Source organism: Ovis canadensis, chromosome 3, assembly GCF_042477335.2.
Source record: "Ovis canadensis isolate MfBH-ARS-UI-01 breed Bighorn chromosome 3, ARS-UI_OviCan_v2, whole genome shotgun sequence".
Lineage (NCBI taxonomy): Eukaryota > Metazoa > Chordata > Mammalia > Artiodactyla > Bovidae > Ovis > Ovis canadensis.
Genome location: NC_091247.1, coordinates 76,112,811 through 76,139,414, shown reverse-complemented (window position 1 = coordinate 76,139,414; position 26,604 = coordinate 76,112,811). Strand labels below are relative to the sequence as shown.

Sequence of the window (26,604 nt, the reverse complement as noted above, 5' to 3'; positions counted from 1 at the left end):
TCTTTTGTTACCTTAACATTATCGACTGGAGACGTTTCAGTATTCACTTACATGACAAATCACTGGCCACAGACGTTAGTTCCTGCAAAAATCCCTTGGTCAATAATGTGCAAAGTCCCATTTCACTTTCCAGAGCATCCCAGACATTAGAACATTACAGAAGCTGGAGACAGGGGCCCCCATGCCCACTTCCCGGGGGTGGAATCAGCATTTAGGGTGTTCAACAACTGGGATTTGGAGGCAGATGCCAAAGAAGACAGATGAGTGGAACCAACAGCCAGTAACCTGGCTTCAGTGATTTGGCCCCCTCAAAGGGACTATGTGATATCAATGAATTGCCCTGGCTTCCAAAGACCACAGTGGGGAGCAGAACTCAAAGCCAGTCATTGTGCACAAGGCCTGCAGCAGGGCTGCCGGAAGGTGGATGACCCAAATGTCTTGAAGCAAGCCCAGGGGACCACCGCAACCTGGTTCATCCTTGCCGGTTGCACACACTAAGGCCTCCTAACTCCTCTCCTTGGACCCAAGCCCTCTCTTCCCAGGTAGTTCATTTTACAGACCATTAAATCAATATTCATCAGTCACCATTTTGAGCCCACAAAGATTTACTGGGTGCCTACTGTGTGCCAGGCTCTAGGGATACAAAAGTGAATTTTATATATATATATACACATCAAAATATTCCTTTGCTTAAGAACTTTCATGAATTTCCCATTTCCTTCTCTGTATATAGTTTCATCTTCTCATCCAAACATCTCACCTTTCCTAAGATTTTCCAGCCTTGCCGTCCCAGGGCCTGGAATGCCCTCTTTTCTCACCTTCTGAGTCTGTTCAAAGTCCACCCAAGTCTCCCATCCTGGACTTCAGTGTCTCTTCAGTGAATCTTCTTTTTCTAGTGAGGTAGCTACATTTGTGAAAGAGATTCAGACATCAAGTGACTTGCCCAGAGTCACCTGCTTGCAAGTGATGGATCAGGGACTAAATGTCAGCCTCTAACCTTTCCTCGGAGGACAACTCTCCTCTTCTGCGTTCTGCAGGGGGCCTCCTGCTGCATCCACACAGCCTGGCCCTTCACTAGGCATCTCTGTCCTCCTCTTTCTCTTAATGGGCCTATTGATGGGCCCTGGAAGGTGGGGTTCCATCTTAGCCTCTGAATAGGGTCGGTCTCACCTTAGGGGAAAAGAAGGAGGCATTCAACAGAGGCTTAAAAAATAATTCTTAGTCAAAATATGGACGCAACCCAGTGTCCATTAACAGACAAATGGATAAAGAAGATATGATGAGATATAAATATATAGACTAAAGCCTTTGACTGTGAAGTCACTCAGTCGTGTCTGACTCTTTGCGACCCCATGGACTGTAGCCTACCAGGCTCCTCTGTCCATGGGATTTTCCAGGCAAGAACACTGGAGTGGGTTGTCATTTCCTTCTCCAGGGGATCTTCCCAACCCAGGGATTAAACCCAGGTCTCCCACATTGTAGACAGACACTTTACCATCTGAGCCACCAGGGAAGTCCTGTGAAGATCACAACAAACTGTGAAAAATTATTAGATGGGAATACCAGACCATCTTTATGTGCCTCCTGAGAAACCTATATGCAGGACAAAAAGCAATAGTTAGAACTGGACATGGAACAATGGACTGGTTCCAAATTGAGAAAGGAGTACATCAAGGTTGTATCTTGTCACCCTGCTTATTTAACTTCTATGCAGAGTACATGATGTGAAATGCCGGGCTGGATGAATCTCAAGCTGAAATCAAGATTGCAGGGAGAAATATCAACAACCTGATATGCAAACGATACATACCACTCTTAATGGCACAAAGTGAAGAGGAACTAAAGAGTCTCCTGATGAGGGTGAAAGGAGAATGAAAAAGCTGGCTTCAAACTTAACATTCAAAAAACAGATCATGACATCATCCCCTCACTTCATGCCAGATAGATGGGGAAAAAATGGAAACAGTGGCATATTTGATTTCTTAGGTTCCAAAATCACTGTGGACAGTGACTGCATCCACAAAATTAAAAGATGCTTGCTCCTTGAAAGAAAACTATGACAAACCTAGACAGTGTACTGAAAAGCAGAGACATCACTTTGCCGACAAAGGTCCGTATAGTCAAAGTTATGGTTTTTCCAGTAGTCATGTACAGATGTGAGAGTTGGATCATAAAGAAGGCTGAATGCCGAAGAATTGATGCTTTTGAATTGTAGTGCTGGAGAAAACTCTTGAGAATCCCTTGGACTGCAGGGAGAACAAACCAGTCAGTCCTAAAGGAAATCAACACTGAATATTCATCGGAAGGCCTATACTTTGGCCACCTGATGCAAAGAACTGACTCATTGGAAAAGCCCCTGATGATGGGAAAGATTGAAGTCAGGAGAAGGGGGCAACGGGATGAGATGGTTGTATGGCATCACTGAATTATTGGTCATGAATCTGAGCAAACTCTGGCGGATAGTGATGGTCAGGGAAGCCTGGCATGCTGCAGTTCATGGGGCTGCAGAGTCGGACACAACTTAGTGACTGAAAAGCAACACCAACATATATGTGTGTGTATACACATAAGAATGAAACCTGCCATTTGCAGCAATATGGATGGACCCAGGGAATATTTTACACAGTGAAATGTCAGAAAATGACAAATACTGTATGATATCACTTACATGTTGAATCTACAGAATAATGCAAAGGAATGTAGATGGCAAATCAGAAACAGACTCAGGAAAACAAATCAGTGATTACCAGAGAGGAGAGGGGCAGGGAGGGGTAAATTAAAGGTGTGGGATTGAGACAAACTACTATGTAAAAAATAGATAAGCAACAAGGTTATACTGTATTCCACAGGAAATTACAGAAATTTTCTAATAACTTTTAACGGGATATAATCTATAAAAATACTGAATCACTATGCCATATACCTGAAACTAAAATAACATGGTAAATCAGTTATACTTAAAATTTTTAAGAAGGTAAAAAAATCTTCAGTTCTAATCACAAGAGAAAACAAAACCCCAGAGCTCAATGAAGCAACGTGGAAAGCATGACCCCAAGTCACCTCACCTGTCTACCCCACCGCCGCCCTCCCCACCCCCAATCATCCCACCACCCCAAAGGTCAAGACCCTAGATCCTAGATGTAGCACAAGATCCTAGAGGGCGAGGGATAGTTTCAGACAGCCAAAGGCTCCATGCTTCTGCTTCCAGGGACTTCTAAAGGTAACTCACGCACCTCCTCGCACCCCGCCCCACGTTTGCTGGAGGGAGCATCTTCTCCCCGACTTGTGAGGAGCCGGAGACTTGGAAGAAAGACACGGGGGCGTGTGGGGGGAAGAGAATGGAGAAAAACTTAGGGGGATCCAGGGCGGGAAAGGAGGAGAGAAGCGGGGCGGAGCAGGGGGCGGGGCGGGGCGGGAGAGCGTCGGCGGAGTGGCCACGCCCCCGCCCCTCCGCTCCGGCCGCTCGGGGCCCTCCGTCCCCGCCCCCTCGGGGCCCTCTGTCCCCGCCCCCTCCGCCCCCTCCGCCCTTCCCCTCTGTCTCCCCCTCCTCCTCCTGCTCCTCCCTCCGAGGTGGATGGCGGCTGCCAGAGTCGGAACCCCAGCCGCGCTGCGGGTGAGTGACCTCCCCCTGGGGACCGGCAGGGAGGCGCGGGGAGCCCCTCTCCCGGGCGGGTGAGCCCCGGTTTACCCGGAAAGTTTGAGGCCGGGGAGGGCGGAGTGGGGGCGCGGCCGGCGCCGCGGGACGCGGGCATCTCCCGCGCTGGTCCGGCGCCCCGCTGGGCGCCTCTGCTCCCCGCCGCGGCTCCCGCTGTCCCCAGAGCGCAGGGCCCGCACTGACTGGGCCCCACCCGGCTTCCCCTCCGCACCGCAGCTCCGAGGCGGCTGCCCACACCTAGGTCCAGCTCTCAAGAGAAAGAAAACTCAAGCAGCAAAGAAAAGAATCTCGACTCCTTTCTGGGGGGGTGGGGGGAGGAGGGAGGGACGGGTGTTCATCCAAACAAACCGGTGCGGTCGCAGCCTCTCAGCGCACGGTCACCAGCCCCCGTCCTCCATCCCTCCGGGGGCTCGGCGTCCCCCCAACCCCAGGACTCTCACTTTTTTTCCTGGCTCCTGTTACTGGTGCAGCTACTTTCTCCCCCGCCGTCTCCCGCCCCTTAACCTTTCCCTGGGAAGCTCCTGGCCCACAGGCTGGTAGCGCCAGCCTAGTGGCCCCTCCAGTCCCAGAAGGCGATTACCCAGGCCAGGGAGTCACAGCCACAGGGGTCTTCACTCTTGCTCAAAGAGTTCCTGCAGGAATAACTAACTGGAGTTTGATTTTGGGTCCCCTGGCCCCGCACACTGTGCGTTGCATGTCCAAACGGAAATTAAAATATATTCCTTCTTGGAATTTTACTGTTTCTGTTGGGCACCTTTGTTTGTTTTAAACCTCTCTGTTCCTTTCTCTCAATAATAACTTCATTTAATTAACTTTTCTACTTCTGAAAGAAACGGGGGAAATAATAATAAAACAAGAAAATAGAGGAAAAGAGTGCTTGCTAAAAATATTGTGCAGAACCTGGTCTTTGGAAAGTAAAGACTTTATTCTGTACTTAGACTGTTTAGTGGGAGATGAGAGTTCACTGGCGCTTATTTTTGGACAACCCCAAACAGACTCTCACAGCCTCCCCCAGGCTAGAAGTTTTAATTTGCCTGACAAAAACCACACTGTTTGTTGGCATTCCCCAGCCTGGCTACTCACCCTGCATTTTTCTTCCCTCCTCTGCCTCCGTCTCCCAACTTCTTATAAACAGGAGTTGTGGAAACAGAGCAATGGAAGAGGTGAAAATGAGCAGGACCTCAAAGAGGAAAAACAACCTCGCTTCTTTTAATCCTCAGGCTGTTGGCTTCAGCTTGACTCTGATCGGGTAGAGGAATGTTTAGTTCACTTGTGTGGTTTTTATGTCTGTTCTCATTAGAGTTGAATCAGTGTTTCCATGACAGGCTCAGTTCTCTGGGTGCTTTAAAGGGAACTTGTTAATTCTAAGATGGGTCTGATCAAGCCTGGAATTTGGAGGTTTGCAGATTTTGTTTAAGGGATTGATCTGGGTTGATATTACTAACTTCTGCCCACTTGGAACTGGAGCCACGGGGCTGAGAGGGAAACAGCCTGAGCTAGGGTTTGCTACCACAAGACCAAGGAAGAAAAAGCTTTCCTAAGGAGTGAACTCTACAAACAGGACTGTAGGGAGTGTTGAACTTTTATTGTTTTTAGAGAGAAGGCACTTCTCAAGAACTTCAGCCATTCCTGTTTCTATACAGATAATAAATGTGATTGTAACAAATGTATTAGATCAGATTCAGAACAACCCATCAAAACAGGTTAGGTATTGAGCTATTAAGAAAGATTTAAAAAATGAATTTCATTAGGAACAGACTGGTTTTGAAAAGGGTGTAATTCATTTTTCTGTGCTGATTGAGTGCGGTAGTTCCCCATTACTATGAATTAGTAAGGTTTTACTGTGGTTTCAAAATGTCATTGGTAAGGAAGCATTGTGACTTCCATTCAAAAAGAAAACCCTTGAAAGTTTTGAACTTGTTTGACCCTGGTACTTAAAAACAATGCATTTAGATAATAATCTTCAGTCTCTTCCTCTTCCTGAGAATTTTTAATAGTGTATTTAATGCCCCAGAAGTCAACCTAATACTGTTTGGAGAGAAATCACCTTTCTGCCTTCTTCAACTTTTGTACCAACTCAACGAAATCTTGTTGAACTGAGTGGTTTGCCATTGTTTACGAGTGTTTGTTGTGCAGCCCCAGATAGGCTGCTCTGAATGATGGGGATATAATGAAGGCTGGCAACATGTCCCAGACTGATGGAGCAGGTGGTCTGGATGGCAAGGTGAAGGCTACATCCCCAGTTAGCCTATAGAAAGCAGCCACTTGTCTGACTGGCCAGATGAGTTGGAGATAGGTGGAGTGTGGAAACTGCAGAGGAGGAAGAAGGGGAGAGGTTATTTTTACTTCTTTTTTACTTTAAGAAAAATAACCTAAAGGAATACGATGTGACCTTTTAAAATCATGTACAAGGATACCAAATTATATTAACATGCTGAGGGTATTTTGTTAAATTTTGAAAGAAATTTTATTTCAAGTTATGAAAGCTTTGTATCTCACTCTGAAAATGCATCCCCAAAATACTGGAATGGTATGCATGCAAATAGATGGTGGGATTACAGGTACTTTTGATTTTCTTTGTGCTTGCCTGTGTTTCTCAACTGTTTTGCAATAGTAATAGCTAACGTTTATTGAGTATGAAGCGCATACATATGGTATTTCATATTCATGCTTTAGAGGCAAGTACCGTTATTCTCATGATATATGATTCAGAAACTAGAATCTGAGAGGAAACTGGCCAAGGCTGCATAGCCACTATGTGCTGGAATCAAATCTTGAAGTCAGGTCAGTGACCAAAGTCTTAATCTCTGTCACTATTGTATTATTATTGTTATCTTAATTATAAGAAAAAAATAGAAAAGGAAGGCAAAGTAATTTGTGGTTTAGTAAGAACTGATATTTTCATTAATTGGAAAATGCCCCTGTCTCCCATCTCATCTACTTCCCACTATTGCTTGTCTTTGGAAGTCCTTGGGAGTTGCTCCTGACTTAGCCCGGGGTCGCTCATTTTCCCTTGGAAGCCAGCTGAATCTATGATACATAATCCAGAATTCCTCTGAGGCTTCCTGGACAGCCTGGGAATCCAGGAACCCCATGGAATTCTAGAGCAGTCCTGATAGAAGGCAGGATTTTTAAAAATCAGCAAATTATGTCTCTGCTGCCTGGTAGAAGGCAGGATTTTTAAAAATTGACAAAGTAATGATTGGCATTCATTTTTCTTGGCATTGTCAGGGGAGCGAGATGGGTAGGAAGGCCCGGAGAAAGATGTCAGATTTCCTTTATCTTATCTGTGTGTTACATGGAATGTTGGGATTGCTTCTTGATGTTTATTACTGTGAAAACACAATAAAGAACTATTTTTTGGAAGCCTGGGAATGCTCCCGTGCACTGGCAGATGAACCGGTTTAGTGGAGATGGAAATATTCTGGGGATAGCTCTGGGAAAGAAGCCCACATCCTGGATCATCATGGTCCCTCACAGGCAGCCAGGCTCCCAGAGGTCACCTTCCTATCTTCTTCCTGGAATGTACCTGAAGATGGGCTTTTCTAAAACACCTAGTCTTTCAAAGAGCACACCTTATGTAGGAGGCTTTCTCTCCTTTATTCTTCCAGGAAGAGATTTCTGACAGGCTGATGCTTCTATATCACTTTCTTGTTGAAATAATACTGTAAGAGTCAAGGACCTCTTTCCCAAATTATCATACTTGGACCAAGATGGACAAGTCCCAGATCTTGTATCCATTTGAGCATTGGAGAAATGTCTTTGTGGTCTCAGTGCTAGGAATAGTTCTTGTGAACAACTTGTCTGTTTTGTCTTGTGGATGCTGTGAATCCTTTCATTGATTTGGCCACAAAGAAGCACAGAGCCCACTTAGTGGCCTTCCTTGTAGCATAGGCATCAGACTTCATGGCCTGCACTTTGAATAACTAATAACATTATTGTATACCTTCTGTTACCTATGGATACTTAGTTCCACTTTTCTCATCTACTTTATATTGTTTTGTTTTGTTTATCCAATGCATTTTGGAGGCTGCTACTTCTGGTAACCCACTCCTTCCTTCTGAGTTCATGTCAATGGAAATTAAGATGTTCTTTCATGGAAAGTTTAATAAACTTAAAAATATTTGTATTCCTGAAAGTATCTTTATTTTGCTCTTACAAGTGAGAGTTTGACTGAGCATGGAATTCTGGACTCACAATTATTTTCTTTCAGAATTCAGAATATATGACATCATTATCTTCTTTTGTCTATTGCTACTCCTAAGAATACCAAATAACCTTGGGCACGCTTCCTAATTTCTCTCAGTCTCCCTTGTCTATAAAATAGATAATAGTATCCACTTTAAGGATAATATATGCAGAATGTTAGAGTTGTGCCTGCCATATAAGGAAGCACGCAATAATTGTTAGCTGTTACAGTTACTTTTGTATTTTTTCAGTATTTCTTGGCTTTCTTGGACTTTACTAGTTCATATAAATAGTAGTTTGTCTCACTGAATACAGAAAATCATGTTGGATTTTTATTGATTTCATTTAATTTTTATTCAAGAGAACTGATACCTTTACACTATTCATCTTCTCCTTTTATTCAGGTGACTTCCCCTGTAAATGTGTAAATGTTTTTACACAGATTTTGTTTTATCTATTTCCTATTTCTGATAGGTTTTGTGTGTATTATAAATGATATCTTTTTTGAATTATTCTTGAAAATTGGTTATTTGCTGGCCCATAGAAACATTCCTGATTTTTGAATTTTGATCTTGTACTGATCATCCCAGTTGAAGTCTCTAATTGTTTCTTTTGCAGGTATTCTTGAATTTTCTAGGTAGACAATCACAGAATAATGTTTTTTTTCTTTTGACTCCCTATGACCATATCTTTTTATTGTCTTGCTGGATTGGGTAGACCCTCCAGGGACAGTATTTAATAGTAACAGTGATGGTGAGCACCCTTGTCTTCTTACTGTCCTTAATGAGTGCTCTTAATGTTTCACCGTTAATCATGAAGTTTGCTCAAGGTTTCAGTAGATATTTTTTATTGAAGTAAGGACTTTTTCACTATTAATACTTTTTAACAACGTACACTATCATGACTGAGTGTTGATTTTATGTAATGCCTTACATAAAGTGCATACATGCCTTAATGTTTTGTGTAAATTATATGAGGTAATATAATTTTCTTTCTTCATATTATAATGTGGTGGTATGAATATATTTAATTACTTTGAGATTTTTTGTTCAGTTGCTCGGTTATATCCGACTCTTTGTGACCCCCATGAACTGCAGCACACTGGGTTTCTCTGTCCTCTTCTAGCTCCTGGAGTCTGCTCAAACTCATGTCCTTTGAGTCGATGATGCCATGACTTTGAGAGATATATACACACACACACACACACACACACACACACACACACATATACAGATGTATTCTTTTATTCTATGGAATATCATTTGCTAGTATCTTATTTAGATTTTTGCAACTGTTTATTAAGTGAAACAATTGTCTATAATTTTCTTTTTTAAAAAACATTGTTTTTACATTGTTTGGTATCAAGTTTATATTAGCTCCATGAAATAAGTTGGGAAACTTTTTCATATATATTTTTCTTAAATAGTTTGTGAGAAGTTAAAACCCTGTTTCTTAAAAGTTTGGTAGAATTCATTGTAAAATAACTGCTTAGCCAGGATATGTGTGTCAAGGTTCTGACAATTCAGATTCATAAATGATTTTGATAAGTTTGATCTATTTCTTTTTGATTCAGTTTTGATAATTTGTTTAGATGATCCATTTCATGTGTTCTCAAATTTACTAGCATAAATTTGTTCATAATTTTCTTTTATTGTTTTTTAAATGTTGACTGTTTTAAGATATATTCCCTTCTTAGTTCTTAATACTGTTTATTTGTGCCATCTCAAAAGTTAATATATAAGTTTAATTAATCTTTTGATATAACCAGCTTCTTCCTTATCTATACTTTTCATTTTTCATGTCTTTTTATTTCCTCTTATTTGTATTATTTCTTCTTTCCATTTCTAGCTACTTCAGTTGACTCCTAGCCCTTTTGTTTTTTGTTTTTCAATACATGCATTTTATGGAATTCCCTGGTAGGCTAGTGGTGCTTTCAAGTGGTTAGGACTTGAACTTGGACTGCCAAATTCAATCCCTGGGCAGAGAACTGAGATCCCGCAAGCCACTCGCATGGCAAAAAATAAATGTATTTTAAAGCTATAAAGTTAGCTCTACGTATTGCTTTAGCCACATCATACAGGATTTAGTATGTGTACATTCAATACCACTTGGCTCTAAATGTTTTGTACATTTTAAATTTTCTTTTGAACGTATGGATTTAATTTTCCATTTTCAACTTAAAAAAACCTTTTTTTTAAACTTTGTTTAAATTATTGTTGACTTCTAATCTAGTTGCATCATGAAAAGACAGCATGGTTTGTATAGTAGCCATCCTTTGTGTCCAGTTACATGAACAGTTTTTCCAAATATATCATGTATGGTTTAAAAGAAAAATATATTCCCTGCTTGGTGGATGCAGCATTCTGCATCAAGTGTATTTATTAAGTGTATTTTTCAAATTTCTCATGTTCTTCCTGATTTTCTTTTGCCTGTTTTCTGAGTTCTCTTCAGTCTCAGAGAAAGGAATGTTAAAATCTTCTGCTCGGTGGATTTGTCAGTTTCTCCTTGTAATCCATTAATGTTTATACAAATTGAGGATTGTTGTTTCTCCAGGGTGAATTTATTAGGTTATGTACAGTTCTTTGTTATGTTTATTGATGCTTTTGGCAGAAACTCTATTTTGTCTGATATTAATGTTGCTGTACCTACTTCTCTTGGTGATTATTTTTTTATGTCTTATATGTTCTTTTATATTAACTTCTGTCTATAATTTTGCCTTAACTGTTAATCTTAGAAATAGTTTTTATGTGTTGCTTCATTTTTTTTTTTAATGACAGCCTGGAAATCTTTTTAATAATTGAATGTAAACTTTTACATTCTTTGTAAGCAATATACATTTGGCCTCTTTCTGCCATCTTAAGGTTTTGTTTTTCCCATTTAGCATATTTTGGTTGCTTCTTTTATACTTCTTTTCATAGTTTTCTTTGGATTGGTCAGGGTTTGTATGTTTCTATTTCTGTCAGCTGTTTTGAAAAACAAAATTCTACTTGTGTTTTTTTAGTGGTTATTCTTAAATTTTTAACATTGTGTCCATTTAACAAAGTCTAAAGTTGATTTCGGTATTTCCTCTCATCAGTACAGTGGCCTTAAGTGAAGTTGCCCAGTTGTGTCCAACTCTTTGCAACCCCGTGGACTGTAGGCCACCAGGCTCCTGTGTCTATGGGATTTCCCAGGCAAGAATACTGGAATGGGTTGTCATTTCCTTCTTTAGAGGATCTTCCCGACCCAGGGATCGAACCTGGGTCTCCCGCATTGCAGGCAGACTATCTGACCGGCCTTTCTTCCCATCTTCCGGTTATTGTGGTCTACTGGTTTACTCCCACATCATTTATGGTCCTCTCCCCATTCCTGAAATTGGTCATCATTGTTATTCCTACTTTTTCTCCTTTTTTATAGTGAAAATTTATTTAACTTTACCAATTTCTTTTTTTTGCTGGTATGATTTTATTTTATTGTTTATATTGGAGGATAATGCTTTACAATGTTGTGTTGGCTTCTACCATACAAGGTGAACTAACCATAATTATACACATATACCCTCCCCCTTAGATCTCCCTCCCCCTCCCTCCTAACTTTACCAGTTTCTTATCTCAACATTGCCTCTTGCATACCATTCATTACTCCTGTATTCATTTTCTTCATACTGATAATTTTTTCACTGAAGGTCTAGAGTTGTAATACTCCAGTCTTGTGGGTAGCTTTGGTATTGTTTTGAAAATGTCTTTATTCATGTCCCTCTTGAAAGATAATTTTTCAAGGTATAGAATTCTAAGTAGATATTTTCCCCTCAGCATTTTGTAACATGACTCCACTGTCTTCTTGTCTTGATTGTTCCTTATGAAAAATCTCTTTTTGGCCATCCTTTTGCAGGTAATCTGTTTTATCCCTTGGAGCCTTTCAGTCTTATCTTTTTTGTTTTTCATGTTGTGCCCTTTCATTATGTGTCCAGATATAATCTGTTTGTATGTTTTCTACCTGGAATTCTGTATGCTCATTAATCTGAAGTCACACCTCTATTTTTATATCTAAAGGTTTCTCAGTTATTTCCTCTACAAATTTATTTTAAAATAATTGGTGAGCACCTATCATGTATCAGGAATGCTTCCAAGTTCTAGAGACATAGAAATGAACATACGAGACAAAAGCCCCGACTCTGATTTTGAGTCCCTTATACACTCCAATCTTCCCTGAAATACCCGTTAGGTGAGTGTTGAACCTTCTGATTTTACCTTCTGTGTTTTCTTCATCTGAGGTTTTCCTTTCTTAACTATAGTTGACCCTTGAACAATTTGCATTAGAAGTATGACCCTCTGTGCAGTTGAAAATCTGTGTATATTTATAGTTGGCCCTTCGTAGATGCACTTCTTTTCTATCTGCAGTTCCTCTAAATCCATGATTTCACATCCCCTGGGTTCAACAACTGAGGACAATGTAGTGTTTACTATTGAAAACAAATCTGCATATAAGTGGGCCTTCACAGTTCAAACCCATATTGCCCAAGAATTAACTGTATCTCTTTATCTTAACTATATTCTGAGTGATTTTTTCAGTTCCATTTTCTAGTTTATTAATTTTTTTAACTGTGTTTGGTCTATTGTTCAATCCACCCATTGTTTCTTTCTTGAAATTTAATGTCTATATGTTTTTATTTCTAGAATTTCTATTTGGAACTTAATATCTACTGGTTTTTAAAAATATTATCTCTTTGCCTTTTAATTTTTAAATTTTTAGCCCTTTTTCTATTTTTCAATATTTTAAGCAAATTTTTAGATTATTTATTTCTGCTTTTGAATTTTTTTAAATGATCTATTTTCTCTTGTGTGTTATATCTTCGTCAAGGGTTGTTTTTCATAGAAATACTACGTACCTCAGGATTGCTAGCATATCCTTGTAAAGCAGTTTGACATTTGCTTCTGCTGATCTAATCTGGGGTTTGCCCATTCCCAAATTTACCTTTTTGTTAATGTTGGCATATAGGCCCTGTACAGCCTGCAAGTATGCATTTAAACTTGTCCTTGTATTGTGGTGCAAGTGTGGATATCAGATTTTTTTAAGGTCATTCATTTTCTACTCTTTGCTCAAGCACATGACAAGCTTTCTTGTGGTTTCCTCAGGTTGACAAGTAATGGTCTTCTAGAACTGTTTCACTTATGAAGCAGGCGCTTTTGACTCTCAGCTTTATGTAAGTGCGTCAGCGACAGCTCCTGGCATCAGGTGGCCATTACAAGACTCCCCTCACTGCATGCATGTCATTAAACTCTCAGCCCCTAGCCATTCAGGTTTCTAACTGGTCTGGATTGTTCCATAAGCCCCTTGGCTTCAGCTCCTACTATTTGATCCACTTTGACTTCCCTCTTTATTTCTGTTATCTGGAGATTTCTGTTTAATCTCTTTTTTTAAACTTTATATTTTATATTGGAGTATAGCAAATTAACAATGTTGTGATAGTTTCAGGTGCATAGCAGAGCTACTCATCCATACATATATGTTTTCTCCCACATCCCCTCCCATCCAGGCTGCCACATAACATTGAGCAGAATTCCCTTGAATTACCCCTTCAATCCAAACACTTCAAAGCACTGAACAAAACTGTAACAACAAATATTACTACATTAAGAAAATAGATTACTGCTATATTTAAAATGAATAACCAACAAGGATGGGAGGGGAGGTGGGGGAAAATGGATAGATATGTATGTATGGCTGAGTAGCTCTGCTGTACACCTGAAACTCTCAATATTGTTAATTTGCAGACAGCCAACCTCTGTCTATGTGATCACATGGTAGAAAGGGTGAGCTTGCTCTCTAGGACTTCTTTTATAAGAATCCTCATCATGAGGACTCCGCTTTGGTGACCTAAACACCTCCCAAAGGCCCCACCTCCTAATACCATCATCTTGGAGGTTAGGGTTTTGACATGAATGTTCAGTTCAGTTCATTTCAGTCACTCAGTCGTGTCCGACTCTTTGCGACCCCATGAATCGCAGCACACCAGGCCTCCCTGTCCAAAACCAACTCCCGGAGTTCACTCAGACTCACATCCATCAAGTCCGTGATTCCATCCAGCCGTCTCATCCTCTGTCATCCCCTTCTCCTCCTGCCCCCAATCCCTCCCAGCATCAGACTCTTTTCCAAGGAGTCAACTCTTTGCATGAGGTGGCCAAAGTACTGGAGTTTCATCTTCAGCATCATTCCCTCCAAGGAAATCCCAGGGCTGATCTCCTTCAGAATGGATTGGTTGGATCTCCTTGCAGTCCAAGGGACTCTCAGGAGCCTTCTCCAACACCACAGTTCAAAAGCATCAATTCTTCGGTGCTCAGCTTTCTTCACAGTCCAACTCTCACATCCATACATGACCACTGGAAAACTATAGCCTTGACTAGACGGGCCTTTGTTGGCAAAGTAATGTCTCTGCTTTTGAATATGCTGTCTAGGTTGGTCATAACTTCCCTCCCAAGGAGTAAGCGTCTTTTAATTTCATGGCTGCAGTCACCATCTGCACTGATTTTGGAGCCCAAAAACATAAAGTCAGCCACTGTTTCCACTGTTTCCCCATCTATTTGCCATGAAGTGATGGGACCAGATGCCATGATCTTTGTTTTTTGAATGTTGAGCTTTAAGCCAGTTTTTTCACTCCACTTTCACTTTCATCAAGAAGCTTTTGAGTTCCTCTTCACTTTCTGCCATAAGGGTGGTGTCATCTGCATATCTGAGGTTATTGATATTTCTCCCGGCAATCTTGATTCCAGCTTGTGTTTCTTCCAGTCCAGCGTTACTCATGATGTACTCTGCATAGAAGTTAAATAAGCAGGGTGACTATATACAGCCTTGATGTACCCCTTTTCCTATTTGGAACCAGTCTGTTGTTCCATGTCCAGTTCTAACTGTTGCTTCCTGACCTGCATATAGGTTTCTCAAGAGGCAGGTCAGCTGCTCTGGTATTCCAAACATTCAGACACCCAAACATTCAGACCATAGATGTTAAGTAACTTATCTAAAGTAATTTGCTTTGGGCAAATTAACTTCTCTGAGACTAAGTTTCCTTTTCCATAAAACAGTGATAATAAACCCTACCTGAAAAGGTGGTTCTGAAGATTAAGTGAGATAAACAAGAAATAATATGGGCCAAGTCCTTGCGATATGTTAATGCTCACACGTGTTAGTCTCCTCCCATGATCTCCCTTCTGAACTGGTTCTACCGAACCAGGATTGTGCTTCAGTAGTTCTGATCAGAGAGACCTCCAGGGAGAGACCATGGGTACATCTCTTAATATATTGTGTTTTCTTGGTAATCAGTTTAGATTTCTCTTGGATGAATTTCCACCATTTTTATTCTGCATCTGTATCGCATCTTCATAGCCCAACCTGTAGACCAACTTAAGAATATATATACATTTATGTAGGGTAGCAGGGAATGGGGTTGGGTTTTTTAAAAAAATTATTTATTCGTTTATTTGCCTGCAGTGGATCTTAGTTGTGGCATGTAGGATCTTCCATCTTCATTGTGGCATGCAGGGTCTTTAGTTGTGCTGCACGTGGGATCTGGTTCCCTAACCAGGCATCAAAGCCTGCCTTGAGGACACAGAGTCTAAGCCACTGGACCACCAGGGAAGTCCTAGATCAACCTTTTTATAGAATAATTATGTTACTACCTAAGACCTATGCCCCTCTTAACCAGAAATATCTCTTTCCTTTACTTGTTAGTGTTCCTGTTCTTTAAAGAGATAAAAACCTTTCATTTCATTTTTGAATATAACATTTTAAATGCAAGGACTTCAAAGAGCATACCTAAGGAATAAATACCAGAACTCCTTCTGGGACTAGGTTTTCCCAAGAGAGATCATGAAGGCCCTGAGTGATTGAGGAGGAGGTAGGCATAGGGAACTGACAAAGAAGGCCGTCATTGTGTATGCTGCTGCTGCTGCTGCTAAGTCGCTTCAGTCATGTCTGACTCTGTGCGACCCCATAGACGGCAGCCCATCAGGCTTCCCTGTCCCTGGGATTCTCCAGGCAAGAACACTGGAGTGGGTTGCCATTTCCTTCTCCAACGCTTGAAAGTAAAAAGTGAAAGTGAAGTCGCTCAGTTGTCTCTAACTCTTAGCGACCCCATGGACTGCAGCCTGCCAGGCTCCTCCGTCCATAGGATTTTCCAGGCAAGAGTACTGGAGTGGCGTGTCATTGCCTTCTCCGATCATAGTGTATAGACAAACCAAATTTATTTCTTAAGGATTTTATAAGATATAAAATCTTATAAATGATTGTTGCCTGTTTGCAACAATCATTTATCTGCGTTCTGTGGAATCTGTATTTGGCCCAGAGCTTTTTTATGTGTCTTATCAGAAATAATAATCATGATAGCTATAACTGTTTTTAAGTAGAAGAAAAGAGCATCATGAAAACAACATAATTGGAATTATGAATATGCTTCCATATAAATATCTGTGGCTCAGAGCACAAAAATAACTTTTCCATTGCAGAGCTAAGCCAAAACTCTGGTGAAAGCGGCACTGAGAATCTAATTTAAAACAGCCGTGGCCCAGAAATTCAGAGTTGGAGCTGACATATTGGCCTCTGTTCACCCCTCTGAAGGCTTTTCCCCACTAGCTCATGGTAACTCACATTCAGGGCCAACTTGGAGGCTGTGGAAGACGGTAACTGATGTGACAAACGCTGTTTTTGTTGGCCTCAGTTTAGCATTAATGCAAACAGAGAGAAATGTTTTAATCTCAAATCGTCACAGCTGAGAACCCCTACTAGTGCGGCTCCAGGCCTGTTGCTAGTCTGCCGCTTAAAGCAGAGCCCCATCAATTTTGTGAAAATCCACGGTGCTGCTGCTCGTCGTGGCTTCGCTGGGAGGTGACTAGTTGGGGTCTTTCTAAGTAGCACAGGAATGGTCCGGTGTTCTGATTTTCAGAAAAATTTTCCGAGGTCATGGGGAATAACAACTGGACTTTTCTAGGAACTGTGTTCCTAGGACTTCCCATGTGGCGCTAGTGGTAAAGAACCAGCCTGCCAGTGCAGGAGATATAAGAGACCCAAGTTCTATCCCTGGGTTGGGAAGATCCTCTGGAGAAGGAAATGGCACCCCACTCCAGTATCCTTGCCTGGAGAATTCCATGGACAGAGGAGCCTGGTAGGCTACATGTAGTCCATGGGGTTGCACAAAGTCAGACACAACTGAAGTGACTTAGCACAGGAACTTGGTGATCATCTTAGAATCTTCCAGCTCCAAGAAGGCTCAGACTTGCCTAGATGAGCATTTTTTTCCCTCATAAGGAAGGAAATTATTTAGGTTTTCACCTTCCTCTTCTCGTTCATCTTTGACTCTAAACTCCCAGTGAGGATGGCTCTATACTGCACGTGATGGGGTTTAGCTACTCAAACAGCTCCCGGCTTGTCGAGATCTGCCTCGTCCCCACACGATCCCTTCTCCACCCAGATGTTCCTGCTTATCTGTTCAGCGTGCCCATCTGAACATGCAGGCTCTCACCAGCTGAGGGTGGGAACGGGGCTGCAGGCGCCGCTGCTTGTGGCCTTCTTGTTGGTCTAAAAAGAGGGGACACCTTTCCCAGATTCCCACAGGGTGCTAAGTGGGCTCCCCGAACTGCATCCTGCCTGCGGAGACCGGATGAGACAGGTGCTGCTGGCTCTTGTATTGATTTCCTCCTCTGTGTTCTTCATTCCCGGTTCCCATGGAGAACTGGTTCCTTTAACCCCTTCCCTCTTGGAACTTTTGTTTGTCTTGTTTCTGATTTGTTGCATTCCTCTAACCTGACCAACTCCTCCTTCTAGGACCCTGACTTGACTCTGTTTAGGGCTGGTCCATCCCCACCCCCTTTTGGTAGATGTGGCTCATGCATGCAGCCATAACTTCTCTTGGAGGCTCCTACACACCAGGATTGGTGGTGATGCTGACACCACTCTTCTGGGGCCAACACGTCATTATGGAGAATGATGAAGGTGCTGTGGTTCTGCAAAGTTTTGGTGGCCAGGAGAGATGTACATGAAAACAGTCTCTTCTCTCGTCTAATGTTTCAGCCTTTAAAATTATGTATGTGTAGGCAAGAACCCTCAGGTTCGACCTGGATTCCTGCCAATAGCTTCCTGTCTGGTTTCCCTGTCTCTGGCCCCAACACCTTCCAGTCCATCCTCCACTGTCAGAACTTTCTTTCTAAAATTCTTACCTGATCCTTTTTATTCTCTCTCAATTCTTCCACTGAATCCTGTTGCCTTTAGGATAGATTCAAGCTCCTTAGTAGGATACAGTGGGGCTTTTGTACCTTACTCACCTGCCTGCCTCTTTGCGCTATCTCCCACAGTAACTCCTGACACCAGCCATGCCCACCTACCTATGGGATGAGGTTCTCTCCCACCTCTCCGTCTTTGCACACACCGTCACCTCTCTCTGTTCTGTTCTGCCTGATCAATTCATAGCCTCCTTGAAGACCCGGTTCAGAAGCCCCACGCTTCCTAAGGCCTTTTCAAACTACCAGTACCAGCAGCCTTATTCCTCCTGCCACAGTAATGGACACTGCCACCATCTCTGGCACCAGTCTTAATGAAGCGTCTGGCTTAATTAAATACCGCAACACCCTGTACTGGGCTTTATCACGTTGACAAGACATTTGAGAATTGTCCCTGCTGCAGAGACTGCCCTGGGGTACTGCACTGTGACTGTTTCTCTTGCACCAGCGCGCAGCATAGTGTTAAGGGTGCTTAGTTATCATATTGTTGCGTGAATACGTGCAGGCATGAAAGAATTAACTCATTCACATACACACATTGTGTACACACACACACTGAGATGCAAAGCCCTATGGAAGCTTACTTCAGATCTTACTGGGATATTTACAGAGTACATCATGGGTGCTCAGCAAATGTCTGTTGAATCAAAGAAAGAATGAATGCAGATACACATTACGGAAAATGTGCTCCAAAATGTACTCTGAGCTGCACTGTGGCCTCACTTCCTCTCAGTTGCAGTAGAAAGAACGTAGGCCTGGAAAACCGAAGATGAGAGTTCATGTTCATCTTTTTGACTATGAGTGCATCACTTTGCCTTGTTGGGCCTGTATTTCCTCATCTGTCAAATGAGTTGTTAGAAAAGATACTTAATGCCGATTGAACATTCTAGATTCAGTCTTTATCAGAAGGCCTAAAATCAAATGACCAGTTGCTTTCCATTAAGTGGCATGAATTTGGGACTCACATTTTTTTGGCCTTATCATGGAACATGTTCATGACAAGCCCCAGGTACTGGGTAGGGAGCTGAGACCACGAGGTGGCCCAGTGTTTGCCCAAACAGTGCAGAAGGAAAAGACCTGGTTGTAAAGCCACCGCAGAGCTAGTGTTCCTGGCCGGGATGAGATGCCCTCAGCAAAGCAGGGGCAGCCGTCAGTGTCCGATGGCAGTCTGAGATCACAGCTGGCTGGAGATAACCAGGAAAGAAGTACTGACGGGCTGAATGACATGCTTTCAGGGGTGTGCTAAAAATGTGCCCCTGGCTGGAGAGGCTATGGGACAACCTACTACAGGTCATCAAGACCAACTGTCTTCAGTTGTTTGAAGAATGAGTAGGTGAAGAAGTATTTAAACTTAGTCTGTGTCCCTCTTAGAGCATCGATGGAAGCCAGGAGGAGGTTAATTTAGAGTTAATAGGAGAGAGAAGAGTTTAATTCTGTCCAAATGATAATGTGATGAACTCACTTATAAAGTAATAAGGTCTCCATTACTGCAGGTTTCCACAGCAGCTGCATAATTCCTCAGCAGAGATGTGGTACTAGAGTTTTCTCTTGTCTGAAGATTGGACTAGAAGATGTTTAAAGTTTTTTTTTTTTTTTTTTTTCTGATTCTAAGAGCTCTTCGCTTTTTGTGTCTTCCCCAGGTCTTATTTAGGGAGACACTTTCAGATTTCGTAGCCTTTCTTTTTGTGACCTGGTCTCAGCACACCCTATCCCTATTAGTGGGTGACCAGCCTTTGGGCTGATCATTTTTGAATGTCCTCCTTAAAATGAGCACTCTGGATGGGACCTCCTGTGCCAGGATGTGGTCTGGCTGGGACCTCTCTGGTGACACTCCACAGTTATAAAAGGTAGGAGGCCTCTTAAGTTCTCCTCTACCTTTTCGCTCTGTGTTGAGCTGTAAGAGTGAGCAGCAGCGAGCCTCGGCTTCTGGTGTATCCTGTACCACCTCAAACGATGCACAGACTTCATTTCCTTCCACCCAGAGGTGCATTTCAGATGTCTCTGTGGTTAACCTTCTCATCTCAGGCTTGGGGGAAACTTTGTTTACTGGGCTCTTCCATAGGACTCCATCCTTGCCATCTCAAGAGCCTCACATTTCGCCCTAGATGCTTTCTCTTTCTGGGGTTTGTTTTCCCCTTTCTTTCTCATCTCTTCTTTCTCAGCTCTCCATGCCTGCTGTATACTATGGCATTTCTGTTTGTACAGTGTGTTCCTTTTCAAATTCTTTGGCCTCCTGGTGTATCCTGGTGAATAGGAATGTGGATGGCTTGTCAGCTCCATTGTGCATATGAGGGAAAATGCCCAGAGAGGTTAAGTGATGCGCTTAATTTACTGGAACTGGGCTTCCTGACTTCTGTCCCAGCCCCAGCCGCTGTCCCGAGATCACACGGCATTTGCTAATAGCACTGGAGTCACAAAGAGCTTCAGATTTTTCTCTCTCTGTGTGTGGTCACTGTACCAAAAGAAATTTACCCAGGGACTAATCTCAGGCCTCTAGAGGCTCATAGTCTGCAAACACACTGAAATAAGCTAAGCATGGCCAGAGCCAAAGAACTTGTGTAGTGCTTCATATTTTTTTCAAAGAAGCTCTCAGGTATGTGATGCTTCTCAAAGTCCCTTGAGGTAGGAGGCCACCTGTGAGCCTTACTTTGCAGGTAAAGGTCACAGGCGGAGTCCAGGCCGGAGATGTGGGGAGGAGGCCCTGAGCAGACACCCTTGTTCCTGGTCCACAAATTTTCCTCATGCTTATGCTTCTGGAAAATCAGGGAAAAGGTGTGATTTGTTTCTATCTGGTACCAAAGGCAGTAGAGACCACAGTGGCAACCTAGGGATCTGGGTTTTTCAATTGGCTTAAGAAATAGCCTCATGCTATGTTTGGAGGTAAGATCTGGGCCCGGGGGTCTGAGGAAGGGGCTAGGGGCAGGCTCTGGCCCTGGAGATCAGACCACGTCCATCGAGTGGATTGGGAGAATATAAGGCCTGCTGGGAGGAAGCATGCAGGCTAGGGTGTCAGTTGTTGAGACATAGGGAAAGAGGTGGCTTTCTAGGATCTGGTCAATGCGCTAACTGGCGATTCCAAAGTGTGAAGGACTAAATCTGCTTACACCATATGTGAGTCTTGTTGCAACCTTGCTTTATTCTGCCATTTATTCAGCAGGTATCAGCAAGCACCTACTAAACATAAGCAAATCTCTTACATAGCTATGGTTTTTCTTATGAAGACCCCATATGTGTGTGTGTTTCTGTCTATATTTTTCTATATATCTCTGTATAGCTCACATATGTTTTTTATTAATGCACATAAACAAACTATAGGGATACATAGTCTTTTCCTCTGTTCATGAATTAGGAAACTGAGGTCCAAAGAGGGTCATTGGTTTGCTCAAATTCCTACAGTGACTTGGAGCTTCCCAGATGGTGCTAGTGGTAAAGAACCCACCTGCCAATGCAAGAGACGTGGGTTTGATCCCTGGGTTGGGGAGGTCCCCTGGAAGGGGGCAGGGCAACTTACTTCAGTATTCTTGCCTGGAGAATCCTCATGTACAGAGGAGCCTGGTGGGCTATAGTCCATTGGGTTGTACAGAGTTGGACATGACTGAAGTAACTTAGCACTACAGTTGCTTAGGAACTGAGCCAAGTCCCAAATCCGTGTTTTCTGAGTTCTTTTACTGGTACAGTACTTAGAACTGCTTTGCACATGGTAAGCAGTTCCTAATGTTCAAAGTTCTAGTATGCTTTGAAGAGAAATAGAGAAAAACACCTTTGTGGTTATTAACCAGGGTTTCATTTTATCTTGAGAGGCTGGAAAACCTAAATGCAAAGTTGAAATGCAATTTGACCCCTTTAAATTAAACTCTTTATGTGGGCATTTATAGGGATGGCTCCCTGTTCAAGTCAGGTACAAGTCATCTTCTTAGATTTGGAATTAGTATTCATGTTCTAGTTCATCCTGACCTAGTGTCAGGCGCCCTAGTTGAGTGGCCAAATGGTACAGGAACAATAGGCTGCTTTCCTTGGTAAAGTGGTTGTGGGTGAGTGGGCTGGGATCACTGTGCCACCAATCTGGGTCCTCCTACAGTAAAGGAAGGTCACTACTCCCAAGCTCCCAGGGCCAGAATATGCAACTCAGCTCACAGCTTACATCCCTATCCCTACCCCTGTGGCCTATACTGTGAGCATGAGCTGAGCTTCTCTAAGTCCTGTGTCTGCTCCTGTAAAGGTGCCTTGAGCCCTGGAAATTGGGCACAACAAACTGAGCAAGGCTGATTCCAGATGGTGAAGCCCCTGGTAAGGCTACCTAGATCAGGGTGGATGCTTCGATGGAGACTCAGCTTCCTGGGAAGCCTGGGGCCTGGCTATGAATTTTCCCCCTGTCAGAAGGTCCTTCTGTCCTATCTTCCCACCTGCCCACCTCCTCACCCTCTTTCCTTTCCACCTAGAAGCAGCTGTTCTACTGTGCTTTCTTTGGCACAGTTCTTTCCCTACAGGAACCTATAAGAAACTTTGGGATGAGTCAGAACCTGGCTTCAGCGTCAGGTACATTCTTCACTCACTCACGAAACATTTATTTGGCCTATCAGCCTGTGTCAGGGCAAGGAACCCAGCCCCAGATAAGATCCTGCCAAGTCCTTACCCTGTGATTGCTCCCACCTAAAATCGAGACCCCATGAGATGCCCAGCCCGCAGTGACAAGTGCTATTGGAAATGCCAGTCTGGATTCCTGGCTAATCACCTACTCTAAGGGTTAGTGTCCTGGTGCTCTGTGTTTCTGCCACATTCTTCAGGTCTCAGCATCTTCCTTGGGAGCCTTGCTCTGCTGTCCTAGGGCTGCACTGTCCTTGCTCCAATTATCTATAGTTGCAGAAAACCACTCTAAAGCATAGAGGTTTTCATCGATGGATGAATGGATAAACAGAATGCAGTATACATATACAATGGAATGTTTTTCAGCCTTTGAAAGGAAGTTCTGGCACATGCTTCAGCATGAGCTAACCTTGAAGGCATAAGGCTAAGTGAAATAAACCTTTCGTGACACAAGGACAAGTATTGTATGATTCCACTATATGAGGTACATAGAGTTATCAGAATCATAGAAGCAGAAAGTATGGTGGTTGCCAGGGGCTGGGGTGGGGGGATGGGGAGTTAGTGTTTAACGGGTACAGAGTTTCAGTTTGTGAGGATGAAAAGATTCTGTAGATGGATGGTGGTTGCTCAGCAATGTGGATATAGTTAATGCCATAGAACTATACACTTAAAAATGATTAAAAGGGCTAATTTTATGTCTGTATGTATCTTACCACATAAAAAAAAATAAAGGCTTAAAACCACAGTTGAGTGTTCTCTCTTCTGGTTTGTGGGTTGACTGGGCTCAGCTGGGTGGTTTTTGGTTAGAATCTGTCATGTTGTTGTGGCCATATGGTGACTGGGACTAGAATCACTGAAAACTCGAGTGGCTGATGTCTAAGATGGTGTCTCAGTGTGGCTCCTCCATAGCCTGGGATTCTTATGTGGCGCCTCAGGGCTCCAACAAGCAGGAAATGGCAGCCTCTGGGTCAGCGCAGGCCCAAAGAATTGGTCACTTCTGCCCCAAGGAATTGGTTAGAGGAGTGAAAGACCCACCCAGATTCAGGGAGAGGGGAAAGAACCCTCCTTCCAATGGGGGAGGGACAGAGTGACCTTTCAGAAGGACAGTAGATGGGAGACATTGTTGTGGCCACTTTTGGAAAACTTCCAGCCTGAAGTGTGGTTGCAGGAGTCCTAAGACATTTTGGCAGGAAGACACATACTTGGTAGAGAGGCACATACTTCTCTGCGGACCTTTTTAGGAGAATTCATCTTTGTAGATTGTTAAGAGTTTAAAGGGCCCTTGGAAACCACTTGCTAGCAGTGACTTGTTTTAATTTACAGAGCAGAGAAGAGCAGAGCTTGAACAGAGCCTCCCAAACAGTGGCCTCCTGGCTCCCAGGCTGGGCAAGCAGCTGTGGGGACTGTGAGCAGTAGTACAAAGGTCTGGTGGAGAGGTGGGTATAGCAGGAGAACAGAGGTGGTGATATCCATTGGAGAACCGGCATCATAGAGGCTGGGTGAGCCCCTTGCTGGCTGGTTCTGACTGGAGCATGTGGACTTTACTGGGCAGGTCTCTGCAGGGACGCCTGGGACACTTTGTGAGGAGGCTGGAAGTTCAGTTCGGTTCAGTCACTTAGTCATGTTCAACTCTTTGCACCCCCATGGACTGCAGCACGCCAGGCCTCCCTGTCCATCACCAACTCCCGGAGTTTACACAAACTCATATCCATTGAGTTGGCGATGCCATCCAACCATCTCATCCTTTGTCGTCTCCTTCTCTTCCCACCTTTAATCTTTCCCAGCATCAGGGTCTTTTCTAACGAGTCAGTTCTCACATCAGGTGGCCAAAGTATTGGAGTTTCAGCTTCAGCGTCAGTGCTTCCAATGAATATTCAAGACTAATTTCCTTTAGAATGGACTGGTTGGATCTCCTTGCAGTCCAAGGGACTCTCAAGGGTCTTCTTCAACACCACAGTTCAAAAGCATCAGTTCTTCAGCACTCAGCTTTCTTTATTGTCCAACTCTCACATCCATACATAACTACTGGAAAAACCATAGCTTTGACTAGATGGACCATTGTTGGCAAAGTAATGTCTCTGCTTTCTAACATGCTGTCTAGGTTGGTCATAACTTTTCTTCCAAAGAGCAAGCATCTTTTAATTTCATGGCCGCAGTCACCATCTGCAGTGATTTTGGAGCCCCCACCCAAATAAAGTCTGTCACTGTTTTCATTGTTTTCCCATCTATTTGCCATAAAGTTGATGGGACCAGATGCCATGATCTTAGTTTTCTGAATGTTGAGTATTAAGCCAACTTTTTCACTCTCCTGTTTCACTTTCATCAAGAGGCTCTTTAGTTCTTCTCCTCTTTCTGCCATAAGGATGATGTCATCTGCATATCAGAGGTTATTGATATTTCTCCCGGCAGTCTTGATTCCAGCTTGTGCTTCATCCAGTCCAGCATTTCACATGATGTACTCTGCATATAAGTTAAATAAGTTACTTATTTAAATGAAGACTCAAAGTCAGAATGAAGGCAGCCACTCTGCTAGAAGCTCAACTGCCTTAGGTTAGAGATCCTTAAGTTTAGATATAAGCCAACTCCCATTGCTTAAAGTCTCAGTTGGTAAATCCATTAGTTCACAGCCACTTACACGTTTCTGATCATGCTTTGCTCAAGGGGCAAAATTCTTCATTAAGCATTTAATGGCCTTTGTAATGTGCTAAGATTCACGAATATTTTGCGTATACTCCCTGTGGACTTAAGAGACACAAATATTGTTTTTGTGTGTGATATCTGCGTTTGAGACTAAGAGCCAAGGTAATTGGTGATCTTCTATGTTTGGTTTGTAAACAGGACCTTACTAAATGATTTTTAAAAATCTTCTCCGGTTCTTAGAATTGCTCAAGTTTTGTATATTTATACACATGTGCATTTAAGGAATTCCCAGCAGTTGCGAGAGTTGAAGCAAACATACTTTGCCCTCTGTCAGTCATTTCTTCCTGCCTTTGTATTCCCACTGATGTGCACATTGCCAGGTGAGCTTCGTGGTCAGTAACAGCCTCAGACTAGCCATGGATAAACCAAAATGCGTTTGATTTGGAGAACACACACAGCCCTGATCACCTCTGAGGTCATCTCCATGGCTTGTGGCCCAGTTTGGGTGGCCAGAGAGGAGACCTGCCATAGTGATGATCAGGGGTGTGTGTAACTGGATTTTCTGTCTGCGTGGTGGAGTGAATGCAGTCAGGCGGGAGAAATTCTCTTTTGCTGGTGTCAGCTGGCATGGGACCCAAATACACAGACACGTGGGCAGAAGGGTATGATCACCGCTGTCTGATCTGCCACCCCACATCTCTGCCTAAGCAGATGCCCCCTCCGAGGGAAGCCTCTTTCTTCTCCGAACCTCCTGGTCCACGTTAATGCAGGAGGGTGAACAGATGCTGCCTGTTATTTGAAGTGGCTTTCTCTGGTCTTTCCTTCCAGGTTATAAGCACCTTAGTGTTGTTGAACCCCAGTTTATGTGCCCAATGCACAGTGAAGCCAGATAAACCGAAATATTAGAATCTGGAGTGGAGAAAGGTTTATTGAAAGGGCCATACAATGAGAACAGGGTGGCTCCTGTGCTAAAGGCCTGAACGCCCTGGTGGGTGGCAGGGAAGCATTTTTCAGTTGCAGGGTGAGGGGAGGAAGTCCTAAGATGCGTAATCAGCTCTTGCACAGTCCTCTCTTTGGTGGATGGGGTGAAGTATTAGGACAGTTCACAGGGGTTCCCATTATCAATCCTCAGGCTCTGTAGGGGCTCTCTGGGGACCATGTACCCATGGTCATCAAGTAGTTACTTCTTCCATTTGGTAGGGGTTTTAGCATCTGTAAAACAACTCAGGAAGTAAGCATCAGGTACAGTTATCTAGGTACTTCAGGGAGGAACTAGAGATTCTGTGACTGCCA

The 26,604-nt window shown here is 43.1% G+C and overlaps 1 protein-coding gene across 1 annotated transcript in view; it reads left to right on the top strand.

The window, feature by feature from the left end:
• Positions 1-3,537: 3,537 nt before the first annotated feature.
• The window catches only part of STON1 (stonin 1), a 59,967-nt gene continuing 36,900 nt past the window's right edge, over positions 3,538-26,604 (top strand). Inside the window, exon 1 of the mRNA XM_069580446.1 lies at positions 3,538-3,613. The gene's annotated coding sequence lies outside the window, so the exon portion shown is untranslated. The remainder of the gene's footprint in view (positions 3,614-26,604) is intronic.